This window comes from Hippopotamus amphibius, chromosome 1 (genome assembly GCF_030028045.1).
Source record: "Hippopotamus amphibius kiboko isolate mHipAmp2 chromosome 1, mHipAmp2.hap2, whole genome shotgun sequence".
In the NCBI taxonomy this organism is placed as follows: domain Eukaryota; kingdom Metazoa; phylum Chordata; class Mammalia; order Artiodactyla; family Hippopotamidae; genus Hippopotamus; species Hippopotamus amphibius.
The window spans coordinates 98850892-98878826 of record NC_080186.1 but is presented as its reverse complement, the minus strand read 5'-3'; the positions used below and the strand labels follow the sequence as shown (position 1 = coordinate 98878826).

At 39.1% G+C, this 27935-nt stretch overlaps 1 pseudogene; it reads right to left on the bottom strand.

Annotated features, from left to right (window-relative positions):
* Nucleotides 1–99: 99 nt before the first annotated feature.
* LOC130832479 (60S ribosomal protein L22-like 1) lies at nucleotides 100–27800 on the bottom strand (annotated as a pseudogene).
* Between the last annotated feature and the right edge of the window lie 135 nt (nucleotides 27801–27935).

Genomic DNA, 27935 nt, shown 5'->3' with positions numbered 1-27935 from the left:
GGTGGAGGGGGTGGGGAAGCATAGGTAAATCAGCCCAGTTATGCTTACCTGGCTCATTTTTTTAAAAATAGAGTACAATGTTTTTTATTCACTAATAAACTAAAAGTCTATTTTTAGATGCTTCTTTCTCTTGCATGCCTCATTTGTTTTATTATTAAGCAAAGCCCTATAAGGGGCAGCTTCACTTAGTCCCAGACTCAGACCCATCTTATCTTGACTAATCTGGAAGTAATGAAATTCATAAGTCTCCTTGTCAGATGCAACCACATAAAGTCAATCATGAAGATTGTTCTTCTTAAGATATTTCTTGGTAAGATATTTCAAATACCTTTTAGAGAACTGTTTCTCGGGAACAATTGTGATCTTATTCTTGAAGCAGTCAATGTGAACGACATTCCCAAGACCTCCAGTTTTTCCATTGACTTTAACCTTCTCTCATAGAAACTGTTCAAAATTTCCAGAATCAAAATTCCATCTTCTACTGGATGAGTAAAGTCCAAATTAAACTTCCTGGTTGACTTCTAAGGCTTCTTATCTTTCTGCGGCACCAACCTGAAGACTGGCTGGGCAATTAGAAAGAGACTGGCTGACTCATTCTAGACAGAATTAGTTGATAGCCAGTGAGAACAGGCTCTGCCATGGTCTGAATGTCTGTGAACCCCACAAATTCATGTTGAAATCTTAACCCCAAAGGTGGTGGTATCAGTAGGTGGTGGCTGTGGGAAGTTCTACAGTTATTGGGGGGACCCTCATAAATGAGATTAGTAGCTTATAAAAGAGGCTCCAGAGAGATCCCTAGGCATGTGAGGACTCAATGAGACATCTACAACCTGGAAAAGAGCCCTCACCTGACCATGCTAGCATCCTGATTTTGGACATCAGACCCCCAGAACTGTGGGAAATAAATTTCTGTTTATAAGCTATTCAGTCTGTGGAATTTTGTTATAGCAGCTTGAAAAGACTAAGACAGGCCCCCAGTGAAAGAGGGCCCAGGCCAGGGTGAAGGGGAGGAGAAGAAGGGACATTTTGTAATCCACCAGGGTTTGAATGGCACCTAATTTTATGAATCAACATCAAAAAAGTTATTATAAACCTATTATTAGAGGAGGCTGTGGTAGGCAATTGGTCTCCATGCTTTTGAGTCAGATTCCTATGAAATTAAGTCAGAACGCCAAGGGCCTATCGAGGTTGCTCATGTACAAACAAAAAAAAAGGTTTATAATAATTAGTTACAGATTGAAGGAGGTGGTTGAAGAGCTAAATTTATATCACACAATGCCTGGTCATGTTTAGGTTTTCATAAAAGAGGGTGAATTACTGAGAACTTCATTAAATAGCAATTTCAAAAAGTTGGGACTCCATTGCTGGCAATAACTAGGAGTCCTAGCCAAGAATCCTCTTGTTTGATATTGAGCCTGGAAAATGAATGGCTTGCAGGTAGTCTGCAAGTGAGGGCTTTGCCTTCTTGGTATAAACCATGCCCTAGGCAATGAACTTTGGTTTCACAAAACTGTTAACTCTTCTTTGGAAACATGATTTTCTAGCTTAAAAAATTAAATGGATTGATACCAGTCCTAGAGCTTACTTCATCTTTAGAATGCAACAAAATGTTAACTATGTATTTGATGATATAACAAGGTAACCTAAGGTCTTTAAAGTCCTAGTAAGAATTGTAAAAAGTAGGTGGGTGCTTAAGTAAACCCCTGAGACACTTTTGTGGAGATCCTTAGTTTGGGCTTTATTAGGACACAAGAATATAGGTAAGACTGGGTCCAAATGAACTATAACCTCATTATGAATTCAAGAATCCTCATGAATTTCAAGGAAGTAATGATCCAAGAGTGTTTATTTTGGCAATGCCATTTGCACTATTAAGTTAGTGAATGTCATGTCAAAAGAGAAAAGAATGTTCTACGGTGTGAGGTCTATTATCCTGAATAGAAAAATCTGTACCCATTAGAAAACAAGTCCCCATTCCTAGGACTGCCCTGGTGGTGCAGTGGTTAAGAAACCACCTGCCAATGCAGGGGACACAGGTTCGATTCCTGGGCAGAGAATATCTCACAAGCCGCAGAGCAATTAAGCCTGTGCGCCACAACTGTTGAGCCTGCACTCTAAAGCCCATGAGTCACAACTATTGAGCCGGCACTCTAGAGCCCATGAGCCACAACTATTGAGCCCGCATGCCACAACTACTGAAGCCCGCAAGCGTAGAGCCTGTGTTGTTGTTTATATCAGTAGTTTGTTCCTTTTGATTGCTGGGTAGTGTTCCATTGTACTGCTATACCACAATTTGTTTATATTGGCTTGGCCAAAAAGTTTGGGTTTTTCCATGACACCTAAACCAAATTATCCTTCCTCCCAGCAACTCCCTCTGTTCTCTCCTTTCCTATCTTTCTGAATAGCCTCTTCATGAATTTCAGAGAAGAAACATGCACTGTGCTTCCCTGTGCTGGAAAGTCTCTCCTAAGATGCACGGGATCTTTCATCTCTTCTCACCCAGGGCAGAGGCCTGTCCCTGTAGATGGCAAGGAGGGGTGGACCCACAAAAGTATCAACAGAGAAGCTGAGAGAGGAGGGGACTCACTAAAAATGGTTAAATATTGAGCCCTGCTCTTAGGTACTTGAGGCAGTGCAGGCAGGAGACAAGCTTGAGCCAAAGAGGGATTTATTGGTTCCTGTATTTAAAAAGCCCAGAGGCACCCTCACTTTAGGCAAATCTGGATCAGAGACTCAAAGGATATCATCATAACTCACTTTCTGTCCCTATCTCATCTGTGTTTCCCTTTGTACTGGCTTCATTCTTGTACTGGCTGATCCCATGTTGGAGCAAGTTGGCTCTCAGCAGTTCTTAGGCTTGTGTCTTTTTTTTTTTAATTATTATTTATTTATTTACTTATTTTTGGCGTATTGTGTCTTCAATGTGTATGGGCTTTCTCTAGTTGTGGTGAGCAGGGGCTACTCTTCATTGTGGTGCGCAGGCTTCTCTCTTTGGTGGCTTCTCTTGTTGTGGAGCATGGGCTCTAGGCACACAGGGTTCAGTAGTTATGGCTCTTGGGCTGTAGAGCACAGGCTCAGTAGTTGTGGCGCACGGGCTTAGTTGCTCCGTGGCATGTGGGATCTTCCTAGCCCAGGGCTTGAACCTGTGTCCCCTGCATTGGCAGGCGGATTCTTAACCACTGCACCACCGGGGAAGCCCAGGCTTGTATCTTTTTACTTTCAGGTCTACAAATAAAGAACTTCTTATTCTAACAATCCAGTGAAAGTTCTAAAACTGAGTCTCATTGGCTCTGGTTGGTCTAACTTGAGTCTCATGGCCATGCTTGAATCAATCAGTACAGCCAAGGAGATATTTTATCAGTTAGAGATGCCTTCAACTGCCGACAACAGAGAACTTGATAAAACAAAATGAAGTTCATGTTCCTTGTATTAAAAGATGTGTGGAATAGACAGCTACTGCTGATGATTCAATGGACTGACATTTTTTATAGTTCTTTGGCTTTTTCTTCATTATTACGAGATGGCTGCTGCAGTTCCAAAAAATCACATCCAGGTTCTAGGCAGGAAAAAGGATGTTACAGGCAGCAAATGTCCCTCTTAGAAGAAAGCAAAAGTTTTCATAAAAGCACCCAGCAGATTTCTGCTCATGACTCACTGATCATAACTGGGTCACAAGGCTAACCCTACCTTCCAGGGATGCTGAGGAGCCAAGTATTTTGCTCTTTCAGACTCTCCAGTTGAGTTAGGCTGTACTAGGGGTTGAGAATAGGGAATTAGATTAGCCAATTATGGGATCTGCCTCAGATGTAATGCTCTGATTGGCAAGGCCTGGTTTACAAGTCCACTTCTGGAGCTGGGGTGGACTCTTCTCCCCCAGGACAAATGAACTGAGCTTGATAGAGGAAAACTAGGTGCTGTAACATAAAAGGAGGAGTGGTTGCTAGTCAGGCAAAAATAAAATCTGTCCATTATACATGTTGAAGGCCAACTTGTGATCTGGCCTCCCCAGACGTGTACAGCATCTATCACTAGACATAAGAAAGCAAAAGTTACATGTATTTACCTCAGCGTTATCTTAGGTGATATTTCATGTCCCTTTCAATTCTAAAAGGTGAAGTAATAATAGTTACAATTACATGAATACCTCTAATTTATTTAATAATGGCTTAATTAAAAACTTCCTCCTAGGCTTCCTTGGTGGCGCAGTGGTTAAAACTCCACCTGCCAATGCAGGGGACACAGGTTCAATCCCTGGTCAGGGAAGATCCCACATGCTGCGGAGCAACTAAACCCATGTGCCACAAGTACTGATCCTGTGCTCTAGAGCCCACGTGCTGCAACTACTGAAGCTCCTGTGCCGAGAGCCCATGCTCCGCAACAAGAGAAGCCACTGCAATAAGAAACCCGTGCACCACAATGAAGAGTAGGCCCTACTCTACTCAACTACAGAAAACCTGCATGCAGCAATAAAGACCCAACGCAACCAATAAAAATAAAATTTAAAAATAAAAAACTTCCTCCTTCTTTCTTCCCTCCCTTACTCACAGCATCTGTTGGTGTGTTAAGGAATATCTGTTTTATTTAGAAGACTGTATTCAGATTGAGTAATATATGCTGAGAATTAGTGTTAGGTGCTTCCACATAAGTTGATTCTATTTATTTATTTTTTAATAAATCTTTTATCCTTTTTTTAAAAAAAATAAATTTACTTTATTTATTTACTTACTTATTGGCTGCATTGGGTCTTCGTTGCTGCACACGGGCTTTCTTTAGTTGTGGCGAGCGGGGACTACTCTTCATTGTGGTGCACGGGCTTCTCTTGTTGCAGAGCACAGGCTCTAGGCACATGGGCTTCAGTAGCTGTGGCTTGTGAGCTCAGTAGTTGCTCTCGGGATGTAGAGCACAGGCTCAGTAGTTGTGGTGAATGGGGTTAGTTGCGCCTTGGCATGTGGGATCTTCCCGGACCAGGGATGGAACCTGTGTTCCCTGCATTGGCAGGCAGATTCTTAATCAGTGTGCCACCAGGGAAGTCCCTATCCTTTTTAAAAACAACAAAAACAACAACTTATTTGGCTGTGTCGGATCTTAATTGCCGCATGTAGGATCTTCGATGTGGCATGCAGGATCTTTCGCAGCGTTGCAGCGCACGGGCTTCTTTCCAGTTGTGGCTTGCAGGTTTCAGAGCATGTGTGGCACTCAGGCTTAGTTGCCCCGCAGCATATGGAATCTTAGTTCCCCAACCAGGGATCCCCTGCACTGGAACGTGGATTCTTAACCACCGAACCACCAGGGAAGTCCCTACATTATTTTATGAAATCCTTATCATAGCAATCCATTTACTCACAAGGAAACTGAGGCTAGACAACTTGTTCATGGTCTTGTGATCCATATGTTCCAAGCTAAGTGTTTCCTTACTCCAAAAATAATATTCTTCTTGCCACACCACAGCTGCAGTACAACTTCCGCAGAACAGACTGGGCCCATTCCAATGAAATCAGGTCATTGGGACAGTTTTTTGAATATTCCAAAAACTTTTCTTTTCCTCCACGTAAAAGTGAATAAAGTGCTGGGACTTCCCTTGTGGTCCAGTGGTTAAGAATCTGCCTTCCCTGCAGGGGATGCAAATTTGATCCCTGGTTGGGGAACTAAGATCCCGCATGCCTCGGTGCATCTAAACCTGTGTGTCACAACTACTGAGCCTACACACTCTAAGGCCCATGCACCACCACTAGAGAGACGGAGCACCTCAACTACTGAGCCCACGTGCCTCAGCGAAGATCCTGTGTGCTGCAACTAAGACCTGATGCAACCAAATGAATAAATTAAAAAAAAAATTTTTTTTTTTAAAGTGAATGAAGTGCCAATCACTCTTGGACAAGGTCCTGAGCCTCTTCAAGAGGCAATCCTCTACCTTAATTCAAGTGTGGTTATTCAGGATGCCTTTGTTGACTTAAAAAAAAAAGTGCACATGTGAGAGTTACGAGTTGAGTTTTATTTGGGGCAAAATGAGGACAGCAGCCCGGGAGACAGCATCTCAGATAGCTCTGGGAAACTGTTCCAAAGAGGCGGGGAGAAGATTAGTATACATGTAATCTTGGTAAAGGAGGAGTACGTGCAATCAAGTACATATTTTTGTAGGGGGTTTCTGCTAGTCACAAGAAGCAGACATCACCATGTAGGGATTTCGTGCTTTTCTAGATATGAGGAGATGCAAGGGTTGGGCTCATAAAATCAGCTCCTGAAGACATCTAACTATCTAAAGACCTGTTCCATCCACCCGTTTTCCAAAGCACAGAGCACCTCATTCCTGGTCTCTACCCTAAATTGCCTTCAGGGCATGTTGAAAGTCAGCAGCTGCAGCAGCACATGTGATTTATTCCTTATAGTAGAGATAGATGGCAAGTGCCAATTTATAGTTGACACCTGGCATGGGTTTAGTGACTTTTTCCAGCTGGATTCTCCAAGGGTTCCAACTAGCGTAGTGCCCGGAAGCAAAAAAAAAAGTCTACCCAAGCACGGGCTCCCTTGGCCTCTAACAATCCTCAGGGTGGAGGTGCCCTCCATTATGCACAAAGAAGCAGAACTGGTTTCCTGCCACCACAGCAGACAGTACTGAGCAGGGTGTTCCCAGGGAGGGATTAGAAAGACTAATCTGTCAAGCCTGCTGGGCCTGGCTGCCAGGGACCTCCTTTGATTCCTAAGTGTGGCATTCTAGGGTGGAGGTAGGAGTGCATTTTCCTAATTCCTCCCTTGGCAGAAACTCAGCTGGCTGAATAGAGCGTCTTCTGCCATTGCTGTGCACTTAGCACGAACTTCTTCTTAATGTATGGTTGACTAGGCAGATGGTAGCTCCTTTTTAAAAATCCAGGTTGTAAACTCATACACATGAGTGTATATGAGATAACATAGCACTCTCAATAAAACACTCAATAAATGTATAAGGTTCTTTTTAGAATAAATTTTCTTCATATTGCAATGATCAGTTGTACAATAACAATTGAACACTTATAGACACTTCTAGCATTTATTTTTTTTTTATAAATTTATTTATTTACTTTATTCTTATTAGCTGCACTGGGTCTTCACTGCTGCATGTGGGCTTTCCCTAGTTGTGGCGGACAGGGGCTACTCTTCGTTGTGGTGCTCAGGCTTCTCATTGTGATGGTTTCTCTTGTTGCGGAGCACGGGCTTTAGGTGTGCAGGCTTCAGTAGTTGTAGCACTCAGGCTCAGTAGTTGTGGCGCATGGGCTTAGTTGCTCCACAGCATATGGGATCTTCCTGGACCAGGGATGAAACCCGTGTCCCCTGCATTGGCAGGTGGATTCTTAACCACTGTGCCACGAAGGAAGTCCTAGCATTTATTGTTAGTTGGGGTGAGTTATGCCCAACTATTACATATATGAGAAAAAAATCTGAACTCTTATTAGATATTATTCTGATTTCAATTTAAAAAGAAAAATGTCACGACTTCCCTGGTGGTCCAGTGGTTAAGACTCCACGCTCCTAATGTAGGGGACCTGGGTTCAATCCCTGGCCAGAGAACTAGATTCTACATGCTACAACAAAAGATCCTGCATGCCACAACTAAATATCCCGCACATGGCAATGAAAATCCTGCATGCCTCAACTAAGACCTGGCACAGCCAAATAAATAAATACTGAAAAGAAAAATGTCTAATATACTTCCTTCTAGCTTTAGAATTAATGTCATTGAAAAGTGACCTAAATTAAAAATTTAGACCTAATTTCCTAAAATTCCAAGTGCCATTTAAAAAAATCTGCTACTCTTTGTGACTACTGATTTGATCAATCATTAATCATTTCAGAACTGTGGAAACAAAATAAAATGGAGAAATAAATTATTATGTAATATTCCAGTTTCAAAATTTTCTATTTAAAATGATCAAAAGTTTGCTCTGGTAAAGCAATCTTGAGAAGGAAAGATGGAGTTGGTGTAATTAGACTTCCTGACTTCAAACTATACTACAAGGCCACAATGATCAAGACAGTATGGTACTGGCACAAAAACAGAAAGGAAGATCAATGGAACACAATAGAGAACGCAGAGGTAAACCCAAGCACATATGGGCACCTTATCTTTGACAAAGGAGGCAAGAATATACAATGGAAAAAAGACAGCCTCTTCAATAAGTGGTGCTGGGAAAATTGGACAGCAACATGTCAAAGAAGGAAATTAGAACACTTCCTAACACCATACACAAAAATAAACTCAAAATGGATTAAAGACCTGCATGTAAGGCCAGAAACTGTAAAACTCCTAGAGGAAAACATAGGCAGAACACTCTATGACATACATCAAAGCAAGATCCTTTTGGACCCACCTCCTAGAATCATGGAAATAAAATCAAGAATAAACAAATGGGACCTCATGAAACTTAAAAGCTTTTGCACAGCAAAAGAAACCATAAACAAGACTAGAAGGCAACCCTCAGAATGGGAGAAAATACTTGCCAATGAAGCAATGGACAAAGGATTAATCTCCAAAATATATAAGCAGCTCATGCAGCTTAATACCAAAAAAGCAAATAACCCAATCCACAAATGAACGGAAGACCTAAATAGACATTTCTCCAAAGAAGACATACAGATGGCCAACAAACACATGAAAAGATGCTCAACATCACTAATCATCAGAGAAATGCAAGTCAAAGCCACAATGAGGTATCACCTCACACCAGTCAGAATGGCCATCATCAAAAAATCTAGAAACAATAAATGTTGGAGAGGGTGCGGAGAAAAGAGAACTCTCCTGCACTGTTGGTGGGACTGTAAGTTGGTACAGCCACTATGGAAAACAGTTTGGAGGTTCCTTAAAAAACTAAGACTAGAACTGCCATATGATCCAGTCATCCCACTGCTGGGCATATACCCAGAGAAAACCATAATCCAAAAACAAACATGTACTGTAATGTTTATTGCAGCACTATTTACAATAGCCAGGACATGGAAGCAACCTAAACGCCCAGCAACAAATGAATGGATAAAGAAGATGTGGCACATATATACAATGGACTATTACTCAGCTATAAAAAGGAATGAGATGGAGCTATATGTAATGAGGTGGATAGACCTAGAATCTGTCATATAGAGTGAAGTAAGCCAGAAAGAGAAAAACAAATATTGTATGCTAACTCATATATATGGAATCCAAAAAAAAAAAAATGGTACTGATGAATCCAGTGACAGGACAAGAATAAGGATGGAGATGCAGAGAATGGACTGGAGGACGTGGGGTTGGAGGGCAGGGGGTGAAGGGGAAGCTGGGACGAAGTGAGAGAGTAGGATAGACATATATACACTACCAACTGTAAAACAGATAGCTAGTGGGAAGTTGCTGTATAACAAAGGGAGATCAACTTGATGATGGGTGATGCCTTAGAGGGCCAGGAAGGGGAGGATGGGGGAGGGTCGAGGGAGGGAGGGGATATGGGGATATGTGTATAAATACAGCTGATTCACTTTGGTATACCTCATAAGCTGGTAGAAGAGTGTATAGCAATTATATTCCAATAAAGAGCTTAAAAAAAAAAGTTTGCTCTGGTAAAGTCACTGACCTTAATACATTAATATTACAAATTACAGCTATAAAATATATTCATTCAAATTTTCCTGAAAAGAAAAAATACTATCAACAAATACTGAACTCTAGGTGATGATATGTATGCTGAACTATTGAGAGGGAAGTTTATTAATGTTTGCAATTTCCTTTGAAAGACACCTGCATACTGATATTCACTGCAGCACTATTTACAACAGCCAAGATATGGAAGCAACCAAAACGTCCAACAACAGATGAATTAACAAGTAGATGTGGGGTGTGTGTGTGTGTGTGTGTGTGTGTGTGTGTGTGTGTGTATGTGTGTGTGTATTTATAATAGAATATTACTGAGCCAGAAAAAAAATGGAAGCTTGCCACTTGTGACAACATGGATGGATATAGAGGGCATTACGCTAAGTGAAATAAGTCAAAGACAAATACTGTATGTTATCACTTATATGTGAAATCTAAAAAATAAACAAATTTAATTAATATTGTACATCAACTATATTTCAATTTTAAAAAGAATACATAATGATATCAAATAATCACATGGAAAGGTACTAAACATCAACAGTCATCAAAAAATGTAAATTAAAAGCACAATAAGGTACCATTTCCTATGCATCGGAATGGCCACAGTGAAAAAACTCTAACAGTGTTAACTGTTAGCAAGAATATGGAACAACTTGACCTGTAATACATCGCTGGTAAAACAGTACAACCACTTTGGAAGACTTAGTAGTTTCTAATGAACTTTTTTTTTCTTTGGCCAGGTGTGAGGCATGCGAGATCCTAGTTCGCTGACCAGGGATGGAACCCATGGCCCCTGTGGTGGAAGTGTGGAGTCTTAACCACTGGACCACCAGGGAAGACCCCTCTAATGAACTTAAATATACCTTTACCCTATGACCTAATAGTTCTACTTTTAGGTATCTACCAAAGAGAACTAGAAGCATGTGTCTACACAAATAGTCATAGCAGTGAGTGTTATAAAGGTCCCAAATTGGAAACAAACTAAAAGTACATAAACAGAAGAATGGGTTTTTAAATTGTGGTGTAATCCATGAAGGAAATAATTGATAAACTTTACTTCATTAAAATTAAAAACTTGGCTCTGCGAAACACAGTTATCAAGAGAATTAGAAGAGAAACCATGGACTGGGAGAAAATATTTGCAAAAGACACATCTGACAAAGGACTAGTATCCAAAATACACAAAGAACTCTGAAAACTAACAATAAGAAAACCTGATTTTAAAATGGGCCAATAGACCTCCCTGGTGGTGCAGTGGTCAAGAATCTGCCTGCCAATTCAGGGGACACGGGTTCCATCCCTGGTCGGGGAAGATCCCACATGCCCTGGAGCAACTAAGCCCGTGCACCACAACTACTGAGCCTGCGCTCTAGAGCCTGAGAGCCACTACTACTGAAGCCTACGCACCTAAAGCCTGTGCTCTGCAGCAAGAGAAACCACCAAAATAAGAAGTCCGCACACCGCAATCAAGAGTAGCCCCCACTCACTGCAACTTGAGAGAAAGACTGCACACAGCAACGAAGACCCAACACAGCCAATAAATAAATAAATAAATTTATTTAAAAAATAAAAAAATAAAATGGACCAAAAACCTTAACACCAAAGATTACAAAGAACAAATAATCATGAAAATTTGCTCCATATACATCATCAGGAAAATGCAAATTAAAACAACAATAAGATATTATCACACATCTATTCGACTGGTGTTCAAAATCCAGAACACTGACAACCCCAAACGCTGGTGAGGATATAGAGCAATAGGGATTTTTATTCATCGCTGATGGGAATGCAAAATGGTATAGCCACTTTGGAAGACAGTTTGGTGGTTCCTTACAAAACTAAGTATACTCTTACCAAACAATCAAGCAATCATGCTCCTTGGTATTTATCCAAAAGAGTTGAAAACGCATATCCACCCAAAAACCTGCACAAGGAGGTTCAAAGCATCTTTATCCATAATTGCTAAAACTTGGAAGTAACCAAGATGTCCTACAGTAGATGAATGGATACATAAACATAACCCAGATAAAGAAATATCATTTAGCACTAAGAAGAAATGAACTATCAAGCCATGAAAAGACATGGAGGAATTTTAAATGCATATTACTAAGTGAAAGAAGCCAATCTGAAAAGGCTACATACTATGTGATTCCAACTGTATGACATCATGGAAAAGGCAAAACTACAGAGACAGTGAAAAGATCAATGGTTGCCAGGGATTTGAAAGGGTAGGAGGTAGGAGGTGGGGGATGGAGAAAATGAATAGACAGAGGACAAAGGATTTTTAGGGCAGTGAAAATATTGTGTATGATATTATATAAAGATGGATACATGTCATTATATATTTGTCCAAAACCATACAATATACAACACCAGGAATAACACCTTAGGTGAACTATGAACTTCGGGGATTATGATGTATCAATGTAGGGTCATCCTTGGTAAAAAAAAAAATGTACCATTTTGGTGAGTGATGTTGATAATGGGGGAGGCTACGCATGTGTAGGGGCAGCAGATATAAGGAAAATCTCTTTACTTTCCCCTCAGTTTTATTGTAAACCGAAAACTGTTCTAAAAAGTAAAGTCTTAGAAAATGTGGTATATTCATATAATGAAATACTACTCAGCAACTAAAAGGAACATACTACTGAAATTAGCAACAACACAGATAAATCCTTGAAGTGTGCCGAGTGAAAGGATCCAGGCATAAAATAGGATATTACTGTATGATTCTATATATGTGAAGTCCAGGACCAGGCTAAACAAAGCTATGGGGACAGAAATCAGAAGTGTGTTTCCTTGGAAAGAGGGGGAACAGACTGCAAAGGGCATGAAGAAACCTCCTGGGTGACAGAAGTTCTCTATCTTTTTTTCAGGTGGTGGTTAGAGAGGAATATAAGACTGTCAAAACATAAGATTGATCGCTTAAGATCTACACGTGTAATTTTACCTTTATTACCTCAATTTAAAATAGAGAGGGGGGCTGGAGGAGAAGAAACATGATTACTGTGCTCCAGCAGCTCCTGCCCTCAGCCCCACCTCCACCTTCTCTCTGGCAGCTCCCTAGTTTGGGGGCTTGTTTGTTTATTTTTTATTTGGGGGTAGAGGGGAAAGAAGAACAAATGCACGTGTTTTTACTGGATGTGGAGTCTGGCTATGAGAGTAGTATACATGTTTATGAGGCTGATGATTGCTGTGGAAGTATTGCTTGAAATGCTGTGTATTACTGACTCCTGCAAACAAGTGTTTGGAGGAATTTGGTTATAAGGGTAGGGCTGAGGCAATCTTCTCCCAGAAAAACAAATTTTAATTGCTCTAAAAGTTTTTCCAAGCAACTTTCAGACTTAGAATAGCATAAGTATGTTCAGAACTATCCTTAGACCTAATATGAAAAATGTAGCTACCTGATAAATGTGATTTTCTAATTTCTTATATAATGTGACAATACCTTCAGATCAACACTTTTTCTTCTGATGAAATAATCACTCCTTCTTAGAGCACCCAGATAACAAAAATATTAAGCTTCGTTTCATTTCACACATTTCACTTCATTAGCTGTTTTACGTGACTTCTATTAGTAAAACTTATTCCTCTTTAATAGTAAGCTGGGAGGGGACTTCCCTGGTGGTCCAGTGGCTCAGACTCTGTGCTTGCAATGCAGGGGGCCCGGGTGCAGTCCCTGGTCGGGGAACTAGATCCCACATGACCCAACTAAGGGTTTGAATGCCACAACTAAAGATCCCATGTGCCACAACTAAGAACTGCAGCAGCCAAATAAATAAATCAATATTTAAAAAAGTAAAGATGAGAATATATAAGTTAGATGCATTATCCTGTTTCTGCCAGCTGTATTTTGCCAATAAAATTTAAAAATTTTGCCAAAATAAGCATAGGTTTGAAGATATTCTCTCATTTAACATCCAAATTACCTTATTTTTTACTTTTTTTCTCACAAGCTTATTTCTCATCTCTTTTTTCATTCTATGCTCTTCAGATAGTAAAACCTGCAACAACAATAACAACAAAAAACAACCACATAAACCTCAAAATTTTCACTTAACTTGCATGGGCCCCAAGTCAAGAAAATATAAAAGACTTAAAGGTTCTCTTTTTGGCCCTGTGTTACTCCTATTTTTTGACAATATATCACAACTTGTTAAGCATAGCCATAAGCAGTTCATTTTCAGATTATTTACCCAAAACAGTAAAATGATACAGAGCTCTAACATGTCTTAGAAAGAAGTCTCTGCATTTAACTAAGTTCCAGTTAACACACATGTATTTTAGACTACATTGATGGAATTTATAATCATGACTAATGTGTAATATTTCAGTGCTTGACAAAATTCCAGTAGTATCCTAATAGATTAAATTGTACACAGAAAACTTTGCTAATTTGAAGTGTATGAAAGGGGATGTAAGAAAAGAATTTTATGTGAGTTCATTTATCTTTATTAAATAATAATAAGGAATTTGTCAACTTTACCATAAGAAGAGGAAGAAGAGGAGGATGAGGGGAAGAGAGGAGAAGAGGAGGAAAAGAGGAAGAGAAAGAAGGGAGGGGGAAGAATAAGGAAGGAAAGAGCCAGAAGGAGGAGAAGGACAAGGTAGAAGGAGAAAGGAAAAGTGGAAAAGACAGAAAATGGGGAATGAAAAGAATTAGAGAGAAAATGACAAATAGAAAAGATCCAAAGTAAAAAACGTGAAAGAACTTTTAAGTGTGGGGATTAGATGAATGTACAAATGATATAGGAAGTTAGGTGATGGGTAACCTGGGAGTTTATTATATTATTCTATTTACTTTTTATGTGTTCGAAACTTTCCGTAATAAAAGGTGTTTTTAAAAATGAAATCAAATAGTGTAATTTACCATAGTAACAGAATTAAGGAGAAAAAGCATGTAACTATCTCAGTAAATATAAAGAATGCATTTCATAAAATTTAACACTTGTTCATGATAAAAACTCTGAGCAAACTAAAAATTGAAAGGAAATTTAATCTGATAAGGCTGTATGTAAAATCGTATATCTGACATCAAACTTAATGGTGAAATATTTAACACTTCCCTCTAAAACTGAAACAAAGCAAAGATGTCCATTCTTATCTCTACTATTTACCACTATACTGGTGGTCTTAGCCAGTACAGTAAGGCAAGGAAAAGGAAAAGGGATTAATACTGTAAGAAAAAAAGTAAAACTTTCTTTTTTGCAGATGACATGATTATGTATGTAGAAAATCCAAGGAAATCTGCAAATACATTACTAGAAATAATAAGTGAATTTGGCAAGCTTACAGGATACAAATTCAATACGCAAAATTTTATTACTACTAGCAATGAACAATTCAAAATTAAAATAAAACAATGCTATTTTAAAATAACCAAAAATACCTAGAATAGTTTTAATGAAACTGTGCAAAACTTCTACACTAAAACAAGACACTGCTGAGAGAGACTAAAGAAGACCTAAACGGATGAAGAGATAAATACCATGTTCATGGATTAGAAGACTTAATGTTGTTAAGATGACAATTCTCACAATATGTTCTATAGATTCAATGCAATCCCAATAAAAACCCCAAGAGGGCTTTTTTGGTTGAAATTGACAACTTATTTTAAAATTTATATGGAAGTGGATAGAACTCAGAATAACTAAAACAATACTGACAAAGAAGGGCAAAGCTCGGGGGCAAACTTTACCTAATTTCAAGACTTACTAAAATAGAAAGCTATAGCAATGAAAGACAAGGTAGTAGTGGCATTAGGATGGACAAATAGATCAGTAATACAGAACAGAGTCCAAAAATAGACCTACACATATATACCACATATTAATTTTTTTCCTTTAAGAACTTTTATTGAGATACAATTGACATACAATAAACTGCATATATTTAAAGTGTACAATTTGATAATTTTTTTCTTATTAGTAATCTATATATGGCAATCCCAATCTCCCAATTCATTCCTCCCCACCCCTCATCCCACCCCCACTTTCCCCACTTGGTGTCCATATGTTTGTTCTCTATATCTGGGTCTCTATTTCTGCCTTGCAAACCAGTTGATTTGTCCCATTTTTCTAGATTCCACATATATGTGTTAATATACAATATTTGCTTTTCTCTTTCTGACTCACTTCATTCTGTATGACAGTCTCTGAGTCCATCCATGACTCTACAAATGTCCCAATTTTGTTCCTTTTTACAGCTGAGTAGTATTCCATTGTATATATGTACCACATCTTCTTTATCCATTCATCTGTTGATGGACATTTAGGTTGCTTCCATGTCCTGGCTATTGTAAATAGTGCTGCAATGAACATTGGAGTCCATGTGTCTTTTTGCATTATGGTGTTCTCTGGGTATATGCCCAGCAGTGGGATTGCTGGGTCATATGGTAATTCTATTTTTAGTTCTTCAAGGAACCTCCATACTGTTCTCCATAGTGGCTGTATCAATTTACATTCCCACCAACAGTGCAAGTGTTCCCTTTTCTCCACACCCTCTCCATATATTAATTTTAACAAAATAATCAAAGCAATTCAATGAAGGAAGAAAAAGTTTCCCAATACACAGTGCTGAAACAACTGCATATCTATGGGAGAAAGAAAATGAACATCAAACACCCTTCAATTTCACTGCATATTAAACAAAAATTAATTTGATATGCATCATAGGCCTAAATGTGAAAGCTAAAATTCTAAATCTTTCAGAAGAAAATATAGGAAAATATATTTGTAACCTGGGGGTAGAGGAATGGGAAGTCAGAAAACATTTTTCATACAGAACACAAAAAGCACTATATGTTAAAAAAAAAAATCACCCTCCCCCCACCCCCCAAAAAAGTGGGTAAATTGGACTTCATAAAAATTTAGAACTCAGCAATAAAAAAGTATCAGCTGAATACATACAACACAGACAAATCTCACAGATATAATGTTTAGTAAAAGAAGCCAGATATAAGTAGCACATATTATACAGTTTGTTTTATGAATTTCAGAAACATAGAAAACTAATTTCATTTGACAGAAATAAAAACAGTCATTGTATTGGGCAGAGAGGAATGGGGTACTGATCAGAAAGGGTCCCAAGGGAATTATCTGGGGTGACAAAAATACTCTTTAACTTGCCCTGGATGAAAGTTACAGGGTTGTATAAATTTGTCTAACTTCATTCAGCTGTACACTTAAGATCTATATATTTTACTCTAGGTAAAGTATACCTCAATCGAGGATAGTTTAAAATAAATCCTTTTACAAATCATGTATCTTGATAAAAAGGATTTGTATCCAGAATATATAAAGAACTCATCCAACTCAACAATAAAAAGACAACCCAATTCAAAAATGGGCAAAGGATTTGCAATACATTTCTCCAAGGATATACAAATAGCCAAGAAACACATAAAAAGATACTCACTATCATTAGTCATTAAAGAAATGTAAATCAAAACCACAATGAGATACTACCTCACACCAATTGAATGGCTATTATCAAAAAAACAAGTTTTGATTACCAATGGCATTTTTTACAGAACTAGAACAAAAAATCCTAAAATTTGTATGGAGACACAAAAGACCTCAAATAACCAAAGCAATCTTGAGGGGAAAAAATGGAGCTGGAGGAGACAGACTCCCTGACTGCAGACTATACTACAAAGCTACAGTAATCAAGACAGTACGGTACTGGCACAAAAATGGAAATATAGATCAATGGAACAGGATAGAAAGCCCAGAGATAAACTATGGTCAACTAACCTATGACAAAGGAGCCAAGGATATACAGTGGAGAAAAGACAGCCTTTTCAATAAGTGGTGCTGGGAAAACTGGACAGCTAATGTAAAAGAATGAAATTAGAACACTCCCTAACACCATACACAAAAATAAACTCAAAATGTATTAAAGACTTAAATGTAAGGCCAGACACTATAAAACTCCTAGAGGAAAACATAGGAAGAACACTCTTTGACATAAATCACAGCAAGATCTTTTTTGACCCACCTCCTAGTGTAATCGAAAAATAAATAAATAAATAAATAAATAAGTGGAATTTAATGAAACTTATAAGCTTTTGCACAGCAAAGCAAACTATAAGCAAGACGAAAAAACCCTCAGAATGGGAGGAAATATTTGCAAATGAATCAACAAAGGATTAATCTCCAAAATATATAAACAGTTCATGCAGCTCAATATCAAAAGGGCAGATAACCCAATCCAGAAATGGGGAGAAGACCTAAATAGGCATTTCTCCAAAGAAGACATACAGATGGCCAAGAGGCACATGAAAAGCTGCTCAACATCACTAACTATTAGAGAACTGCAAATCAAAGCTACAATGAGGTACCACCTCACACCGGTTAGATTGGACAGCATCAGAAAATCTACAAACAGTAAATGCTGGAGAGGGTGTGGAGAAAAGGGAACGCTCTTGCATTGTTGGTGGGAATGTAAATTGATACAGCCACTATGGAGAACAGTATGGAGGTTCCTTGAAGAACTAAAAGTAGAATTACCATATGACCCAGCAATCCCACTGCTGGGCATATACCCAGAGAACACCATAATGCAAAAAGACACATGGACTCCAATGTTCATTGCAGCACTATTTACAATAGCCAGGACATGGAAGCAACCTAAATGTCCATCAACAGATGAATGGATAAAGAAGATGTGGTACATATATACAATGGAATACTACTCAGCTGTAAAAAGGAACAAAATTGGGACATTTGTAGAGTCATGGATGGACCCAGAGACAGTCATACAGAGTGAGGTGAGTCAGAAAGAGAAAAGCAAATATTGTATATTAGCACATATATGTGGAATCTAGAAAAATGGAACAAATCAACTGGTTTGCAAGGCAGAAATAGAGACCCAGATGTAGAGAACAAACATATGGACACCAAGTGGGGAAAGTGGGGGTGGGATGAGGGGTGGGGAGGAATGAATTGGGAGATTGGGATTGCCATATATAGATTACTAATAAGAAAAAAATTATCAAATTGTACACTTTAAATATATGCAGTTTATTGTATGCCAATTGTATCTCAATAAAAGTTCTTGAAAAATAAAAAAAAGAAGCACCAGTATAAGCAATACGGAAGCTTTAGCTGACAGCATCTTACACGATACAAAACTTATCTGTCATAAATCAAAGTTCATACTATTAACATGGTGGCCGGGCTGCATTAGTATAAAGTGTGAGTGGAAATTTTCATGGGTTTGTAATGAACTAAAAGAGGAAGAGTCAAAATATCTACACATGCTTTCATCATATCTTTGAGACTTAACTGTAGTGATGTCATGAGAAAGCTAAAGAACACCTAACTGGGAAAAAGAACTTGGAAAGGAATAGATACATGTATATGTAAAACTGAATCACTTTGTTGTACACCTGAAACTAACACAATGTTGTTAATCAACTGTACTCAAATATAAAATAAAAAAGTTAAAAATTAAAAAAAAAAAAACAAAAAAAACCCCACAAAAAACAATACAAAACAAGACAAAAAAAAACAAGTTTTGGAGGATATAGAAAAATTGGAGCCCTTGTGTATTATTGATAGAAATGTAAAATAGTACAGCCACTATGGAAAACAGCACAGCAGTTTCTCAAGAAATTAAAAACAGATTTATATATGATGCAGCAACTCCATTTCTAGGCATACACAAAAAGAATTGAAGAAAGGGTCTTGAAGAAATATTTGTACATCCATGTTCATAGCAGTGTTATTCATAAAGCCAAACGGTAGAGGCAACCCAAGGGTCCATCGACAAGTGAATGCATAAGTAAAATGTGGTGTATATATACAATGGAATATTATTATTATTTTATGATGATGATGATGATGATGCCCCACCACATGGCATGCAGGATCAACCAGGGATCAAACCTGTGCCCCCTGCAGTGGAAGCACAGAGTCTTAACCACTGGACTGCCAGAAGTCCTACAATGGAATATTATTCAACCTTAAAAAGAAAGGAAATTGTGACACATGCTGCAACATGAAGTTTTGAGGACATTATGCTAAGTGAAATAAGCCAGTCACAAAAAGACAAATACTATATGATTCCATTAATATGAGACCAGAGTCACCAAATTCATAGAGCCAGAAGGTAGAATGGTGGTTGAGGGGAGAGGAGAATGGGGAGTTGCTTAATGGGCAAAGTTTCAGGTTTGCAAGGTGAAGTTTTGGAAACTGGTTGCACCACAATGTGAATATACTTAACATTAATGAACTATATACCTAAAATTGTTATGAAGGTAAATTTTATGTTTTGTGTATTTTACCATAAATAAAAACAAAAATTAAAAAAGAGGGAAAAAATTATTTCAAAATTTAAAACAAAGCACATGAGATACTACTTTATACCCATTAGAATGGCAATATTAATATTAATAACAAAATGGAAAATGTTGGAACAAGTGTTGGAAAATATGAGAAAGTTCGTAGTTCCTCAAAAAGTTAAACACAGAGTTACCAGCAATTCTACTTCTTAAGTATATACTTAAGAGAAATGAAGACATGTTCACACAAAAACTTACACACAAATGTTCATAGCAGCTTTATTCATAATGATAAAAAAGTGTAAACAACTCAAATACCCATCAACTGATGAACAAATAAATACAATGTGATATATCCATACAATGGAATATTATTCAGCCATAAAAAGGAACTAAGTACTGATACATGCTATAATATGGGTGAACGCTGAAAATATTATGCTAAGTGAAAGAAGCTGGACACAAAAGTTCACATATTATATGATTCCAATTATATAAAATATCCAGAATAGACAAATACATAGAGACAGAAAGTACATTAGTAGTTGCCAGGGGATGGGAGAGTGTGGGAATTGGAATTAAGTGCTAATCGCTTGGGTTTTTGGGGGGTGTGGGGGGGGAAAGCAAATATTCTGCAGTTAGATAGTGGTGATGATTGCACAACATGGTGAATATACTAAAAACTAATTAAGGGCTTCTCTGGTGGCACAGTGGTTAAGAATCTGCCTGCCAATGCAGGGGACACAGGTTCAAGCACGGGTCTAGGAATATCCCACATGCAGCAGATCAACTAAGCCTGTGTGCCACAGCTACTGAGCCTGTGCTCTAGACCCCGTGAGCCACAACTACTGAGCCCACGTGCCACAACTACTGAAGCCCATGCACCTAGAGCCTGTGCTCTGCGACAAGAGAAGCCACCGCACTGAGAAGCCCGCATACTGCAATGAAGAGTAACCCCAGCTCTCCAAAACTACAGAAAGCCCTCACACAGCAACAAAGACCCAATGCAGCCAATAAATAAAACAAAATAAATAAGTAAACAAATAAATAAAAATAAAAACTACATAAGTGTCCACTTTTAAATGGTGCGTTTTATGTTATGAGGATTATATCTCAATAAAACAAAAAATGAACCTTCTTCATTTCACTGAGTTTGTCAGTGAAAACACAACAGAAACTTTATTTTTCTTATTTTCCAGATAAAACATTTGAGCAATATATTCAACATAAATTTCCAATTTTGCATTTGCAAATCCTCCACCCCTTTTCCTTTAATGGTGTTTCTCATCCTAGCCCCTAATTTCTCAAGTTAAAACTTGCTTGAGGACTTCCTAGGTGGCGCAGTGGGTAAGAATCTGCCTGCCAATGCAGGGGATATGGATTCAATCCCCGCCTCAGGAAGATTCCCACATGCCGCAGAGCAACTAAGCCTGTGAGCCACAACTATTGAGCCCATGTGCTGCAACTACTGAAGCCCACGTGCCTAGAACCCGTGCTCTACAACAAGAGAGGCCACTGCAATGAGAAGCCTGTGCACCACAACGAAGAGCAGCCCCCGCTCACTGCAACTAGAGAAACAGCAACAAAGACCCAACACAATCAATAAAATAAATAAATAAATAAATTTATTAAAAAAAAAAAAAAAACTTGCTTGAAATCTTCCTGAGTCTGCAAATAACTGTAAGGTACTTCTCTAAAGCAGCCTACCTTACATCATCTCCAATCCCTCTCAAACTTTAAAACACAAATGTGAAGTAATAGGGATTTGTACAATAAAATAAAAAGCCACGAGAGGGCACTGTGTCCCTTCTGGTTTGCAGTAAAGATTTCTGTCCAGAAATACTTTTTATCTTAAAGATTATGCTTTAGAGAGTAAAGTCCAGAATGCTTGTCTATTCACCTGGTCAAACCATTCATTAGCTGAGTGGTTTGAAGAAAGTCTTTCAGCCTCTGGGTTTCAGCTTCCACATTTGCATAATGTGGGGGGTTGGCTACATGATTTCCAAGCTTCTGTCAACTCTAAAATTCCTATACTTCCTTAAAACAAGGATGACATCTGGAAAAATAGTAAGAATTATACCTGCTTTATCATTTTCTCCAGTTTACTCAAACTGTTTCCTTTTCCCATCTCCTCTATTTCTATATTTCCAGCTAAAATATTAGAGCAACTCGGGACATTTCTGCCTTAAGCACCCTTTACTTACAATTTATAAAAACATGATACATAAACACTCTCAGAGCACTTTCCCAGTTTCACCAATCATTTTCTCTTTTGATTCTTATGACAAATCAGGTTTGTAGGTATTATCTCCAATGTACCTGGTGAGGAAACTGAAGCCTGGAAGAATTCAGTGAATTGCCCACAGAAACATAGGTAGCAAGTTACAGCACCTGGCCTTCCAACTCCAAAGCCTGCTCTCTTCATAAAAATATTCAATGTCTGTGTGAAGATACAGGTTTTGTGGGGCCTGAAGTATACACATTTATGCTGTCTGTACAGTTTTCCATCACAGCTGTAACAAATAACCACACATTTAGTGGCTTAAAACAACATAGATATATTATCTAAGTTTTGCAGGTCACAAGTTCAATATAGACCTCACTGGGCTAAAATCAAGGTGTCAAGAGGGCTGTGTCCCCTTCTGGAGGCTCTAGAGGAGAGTCTGTTTCTTTGCCCTTCCCAGCTTCTAAATGCCACCTGCATTCCTTGGCTGGTGCCCTCCTTCCTCCATCTTAAAAGCCAGCAACAGCAGGTCAAGTCCTCACACTGCATCACTGACCTGTCTGCCTGCGCTCTCCCACTTTTAAGGACTCTTAATTACATTGGGCCCAGACAATCCAGGATGATCTCCCTATTTTAAGGCCAGCTGACTAGCAAATTTAATTCTATCTGCAACCCTAATTCCCCTTTGTCATCTAATACAACATACAGATTCCAAGGATTAGGACATGGACATCCTGGGGGACGGGGTTGCCTTCTATCATACTGGCTCTCTTTAAGATATATAATGTTTACATTATAAACAGACATGATTCTCTTAACACAAGGAGAAAACTTCATTAAATTCATGGAAAATCTACTTCTCCATATTTACTTATTTGGTTTATTTATTGAGGTAAATTCATATAACTTAATCATTTTAAAGTATACATTGCAGTGGTATTTAGTACATTCATAATGTTGTGCAACCACCAACAGCCACCTATATCGAGTTCCAAGTCATTTTCATTACCCTAAGAGAAACCCCATATCCATTAAGCAGTCGCTTTCCCAGCCTCTTGCAACATGAATCTGCTTTCTGTCTTTCTAGATTTACCGATTCTGGATATTTAACAAAATGGAATCATACAATTTCTGACCTTTTTGTGTCTGGCTACTCTCACTTATCTTTCCAAGGCTCATCCATTTGATAGCATGTACCAGTACTCCATTCTTTTTTGTGACCAACAAATATTCCATTGTAGGGCTATACCACATTTGTTTACCCATATATTTAATGATGCACATTGGGTTGTTTTCAACTTTTGGCTATTGTGAATAGTGTGTGCTATGAAACTCCTGTATAAGTATTTGTTTGAATACCTGTTTTCAATTTTGGGGGTATATGCTTAGAAGTAGAATTGCTGGATCATATGGTAATAGAACTTTTGAGGAACCACCATACTGTTCCACAGTGGCTATACCATTTTACATCCCCAAGAACAATGTACAAGTTTTCATATTTCTCCACATTCTTGCCAATACTTATTTTCCTAAAAAATTATTATGGCCATCTAGTTGGTATAGAGTGGCATCTTGTGGTTCTGATTTGCATTTCTCTAATGACTAATGTTGAGTATCTTGTCGTGTGCTTGTTGGTCACTTACACATCTTTTTTGGAAAACAACTATTCAAATCCTTTGCTCTTTTTTTTTTAAATAATATATTTATTTATTTATTTTTGGCTGCATTGGGTCTTTGTTGCTGCATGCAGGCTTTCTCTGGTTGTGGTGAGTGGGGGCTACTCTTCGTTGCGGTGCGTGGCATTCTCAATTCTGTGGCTTCTCTTGTTGTGGAGCATGGACTCTAGGTGTATGGGCTTCAGCAGTTGTGGCACATGGGCTTAGTTGCTCCAAGGCATGTGGGATCTTCCCAGACCAGGGATTGGACCTGTGTCCCCTGCATTGGCAGGTGGATTCTTAACCACTGCACCACCAGGGAAGCCCCCTCTGTTCATTTTTTAATTTGGTTGTCTTTTTGTTGTTGAGTTGTTAAGAGTTCTTTATATATTCTGGACATTAGACCCTGATTTGCAAATATTTTCTCCCATTCTGTAGCTTGCCTTTCACTTTTTTGATAATGCCCTTTTATGTACAAAAGCTTCTAATTTTGATGAAACCCAATCTTTTTTCTTTTGTTGCTCCTCTTTCGGTATTGTATCTAAGAATCGCATGCCAAATCCAAGGTCATTAAGATTTACCCCTCCATGCTTTCTTCTAAAAGTATTATAGTTTAGTTCTTACATTTAGGTTATTGGTTAATCCATTTTGAGTATATGGCATAAGGTAGGGGTACAACTTCACTCTTTTGCATATGGATATTGAACTGTCCCAGCACCACTTGCTGAAGAGATTTTCCCACTGAATGGTCTTGGCATCCTTTTCAAAAATCAATTGACCAGGGACTTCCCTGGTGGCACAGTGGTTAAGAATCTGCCTGGCAATGCAGGGGACATGGGTTCCATCTCTGGTCTTGGGAAGATCCCATGTGCCATGGAGCAACTAAACCCCTGCGCTGCAACTACTGAGCCTGCGTGCTGCAACTACTGAAGCCTGTGTGCCTACAGTCCATGCTCCAAGAGAAGCCACTGCACTGAGAAGTCTGCACACCGCAACAAAGAGCAGCCCCCACTTGCCACAACAAGAGAAAGCAGGCATGCAGCAACAAAGACCCATTGCAGCCAAAAATAAATAAATAAATTAAAAAAGAAATCAATTGGCCATAGATTTATGAGTTTATTTCTGGACTTTCAATTCTATTCTCTTGGTCTATATATCCTTTTACCAGTACCACATCATTTTCATCACTGTAGCTTTGTAATAAGTTTTGTAATAAGGAAACTTTGTTCTTCTTCAATATTGTTTTAAGTATTTAGGGTCCTGTGCAATTCCATATGAATTTTCCACTTTTGCAAAAAGGGCTATTGCAATTTTAACAGGGATTGCATTGAACCTGTTGATAAAGCTAGGTAGTATTGCCATCTTAACAATATTGTCTTCCTATACATGGATAGGGATGTCTTTCCATTTATTTAGGTCTTCTTTAGTATCTTTCAGCAATGTTTCATAGCTTTCAGTGTGTAAGTCTTTCACTTCTGCGTAGTAAGGAATGTGGCCTCATCTAAAAATAGGTCTGGCCTTTGTCCCAGCTCCTTGGAGATAACCTCCACATCCTCGCAACTTCCCAAGTGATAGGATCGTCTCTGTAATTCATAGTGGGTCCTCAGACCAACTCTGATAGTTTATGCTAATGAGGTATCTCAGGGTGGGCCTCTTCATAGTTCAGGCTAATGAAATGACTCAGGGTGGGGCTGGTCAGAAAGGCCAATAATGTGATTGGAGAGTTAGGGCTTTGTGTCACATAACAGCCCAACCTTCAGGGAGGCTGGTGGCTAGAGATTTTAGTTCAATCACATGGACTATGAATCATGCCATGTAATGCAGCCTCACAAAGCACTGGATACTCTTAGGGCACTGTCACACCTCATATCTGAGAAGAGATAACTCCACTCAGGACCTCACCTGAAGAGGACAACCAGAACTTCGAGTCTGGACCCCTCCCAGATTCTGCCCTATGCTACTTTTCCCTTGCCTGATTTCAGTGTATCCTTTTTCAGTAAGAAATGTGACTGTGAATATAATCGCTTTCAGTGCATTCTGTGAGTCTTTCTAGCAAAGCATTGAGCCTAAGCAAGGTTATGAGAACCCCTGAATTTGTGGTCAGAAGGTCTAAAATGAGGGTGGCCCTGGAGACCCCCTGATGAGGGACATTTTGAAATCTGTAAGAGGGACATTTTAAAATCTGTAGTCTAAAGCTTGCTGAGCAGGGTTAGTTAATCATTAATGAATGTATAGAGTGTGTAGGAATGATTCTCACAGAGTGAACTGTAATTGGCTGAATACTGGGAAAATGATCAAACTAGTTTGTTTCTTTTGTGTGCTTGTTCTGCTTAAATGTTTTGTACCCAACTTGCACTGATTAAAAGAAACTATTACTCATTGTAATTAACTTGCCACAATCAGTAGCCACTGTAGCCAATCTGAAGAGTATGGGAACTGTGCAGTCCAATCAACAGATGCCAACTGTGGCTGTATAGCCTAGTATGGTCTATAAAAAGGAAAATCAACTTTGTAACGGGGCCCAGAATTTCAGAGCGTTAGCTCATCTGGGTCCATCGACGTAATAAACCTGAGTTCTCCAACTCTCTGAGTGCTCTGCTTGGTTTCTCGCAGAACCGGTTTTCCCGCAACACCCCAATCTTGCAGACGGTGTCTGAAGTAAGGGCAATTTTGTGGGCAGTGTTTCTTCAGACAGTAGAGTTGCCTAAACTATCTGCAAACACCTTAGTTAAATCTAACCCTAAGTGTTCTATTCTTTTGGATGCTGTTGTAAATGAAATTATTTTCTTAATTTCCTATTTATTCGTTTTAAAAAAATACTTATTGAGCACTTGCTACATGCTAGGCTCTGTTCCAAGTGCTTCACAAACACTAATTTTATTTCCCTAGCAAGCTTAATTAGGTACTTGTTGGAAACTGGGCAGTCTGAATCTTGAGTTCATATTCTGAACCCACCATACTGTTGCTTTATGTGCCTTCTTTGAGAAGTTTCCCGGGAATCTTATCTACCTCTTTGCACTGCCATCCCATAGCACAAGCCCTTATAAATTCACACCCAAGCCAGAGTCTCCCACTGTCTCCCTAACTCAACTATTCACCAACTACCCTGAATGCTGCAGCAACTCTAACAATCCTGAAGCACTGCTGATCTAAGTCCTGGCCACCCCAGTGACCTGAAGTGCCTTCCTTCTCTGAATTTACGAAGGTAAAAAACAATTACTGCTCACAAGCAGTACTTGACCATAGATTTTGCAATGTCTTCCACTAACATATTGAGCTGTTACTGAAAACTTTGCTGTGAAACAGGAATGGTGGGCGAGCGGGAAGCACAAGCCCTGGCCCCACAAACCCCACTCCTCCTCAAAATCCAGTTATTCATTTGCAAAACAGAAACCATAAGCCCTACTCTTATGGTTGTGGGAATTAAGTGGGTGTGTGTGAGACGGAAGCTGGAGTGGTTGGACAGGTCCTGGCATGAGCAAATGCTCAAGAAATGTGGGCTGATTTGTATCTCAGTTGCCCCAAAGAGCTTCTAAGTTCTTTGAAGGCAAGGGCCTTGACATACTTTTTTGGTATTTCTTAAATCAAGATTATTTAATCACTTTAACAGATACACTTTGGTAACTGGATCTGCTCAAGAACCATGGCTCTTATGACAAAATTCAGGCTCTGAAGTCTGACTTCAAATGTTGGCCACTACTAAGTCAGTGACCCCACGTCCTTTATTTGTAAACTGTCAATATTATCTACATCACATGGTCAGGAGGATTCAGGTGAAGTATATAATCAATCCCCCCAAAACTGCCGGCCATAATTACAACCTTCACCAAGCATTCAGTGTCCCCCAAAATTTGGCCTCTCTGCAATCATTTCTCCATGTTTTTTTACACACACACACACACACACACACACACACACACCCCCACCCCTTTGGACCCATCTTGCCACCCTCTGACCCGCTCTTCTTTCCTGACTTCTGTGTACTTCAAAAACCATCGAAATCTCCTTAAATGAGGTCCCTTCTATTACTGTTGCCATTTTAGAGCAGGAAACAGGCCCTGAGGGCTGGAGTGACTTCCCCGAGGTCCCTGAACCAACCGGCCAGGCCGCAGCCCACGCTCTTCGCCGCCAGCCCTCCGCCTCCTCCCGGGTCCGAGCTGAACCCGCGTCCAC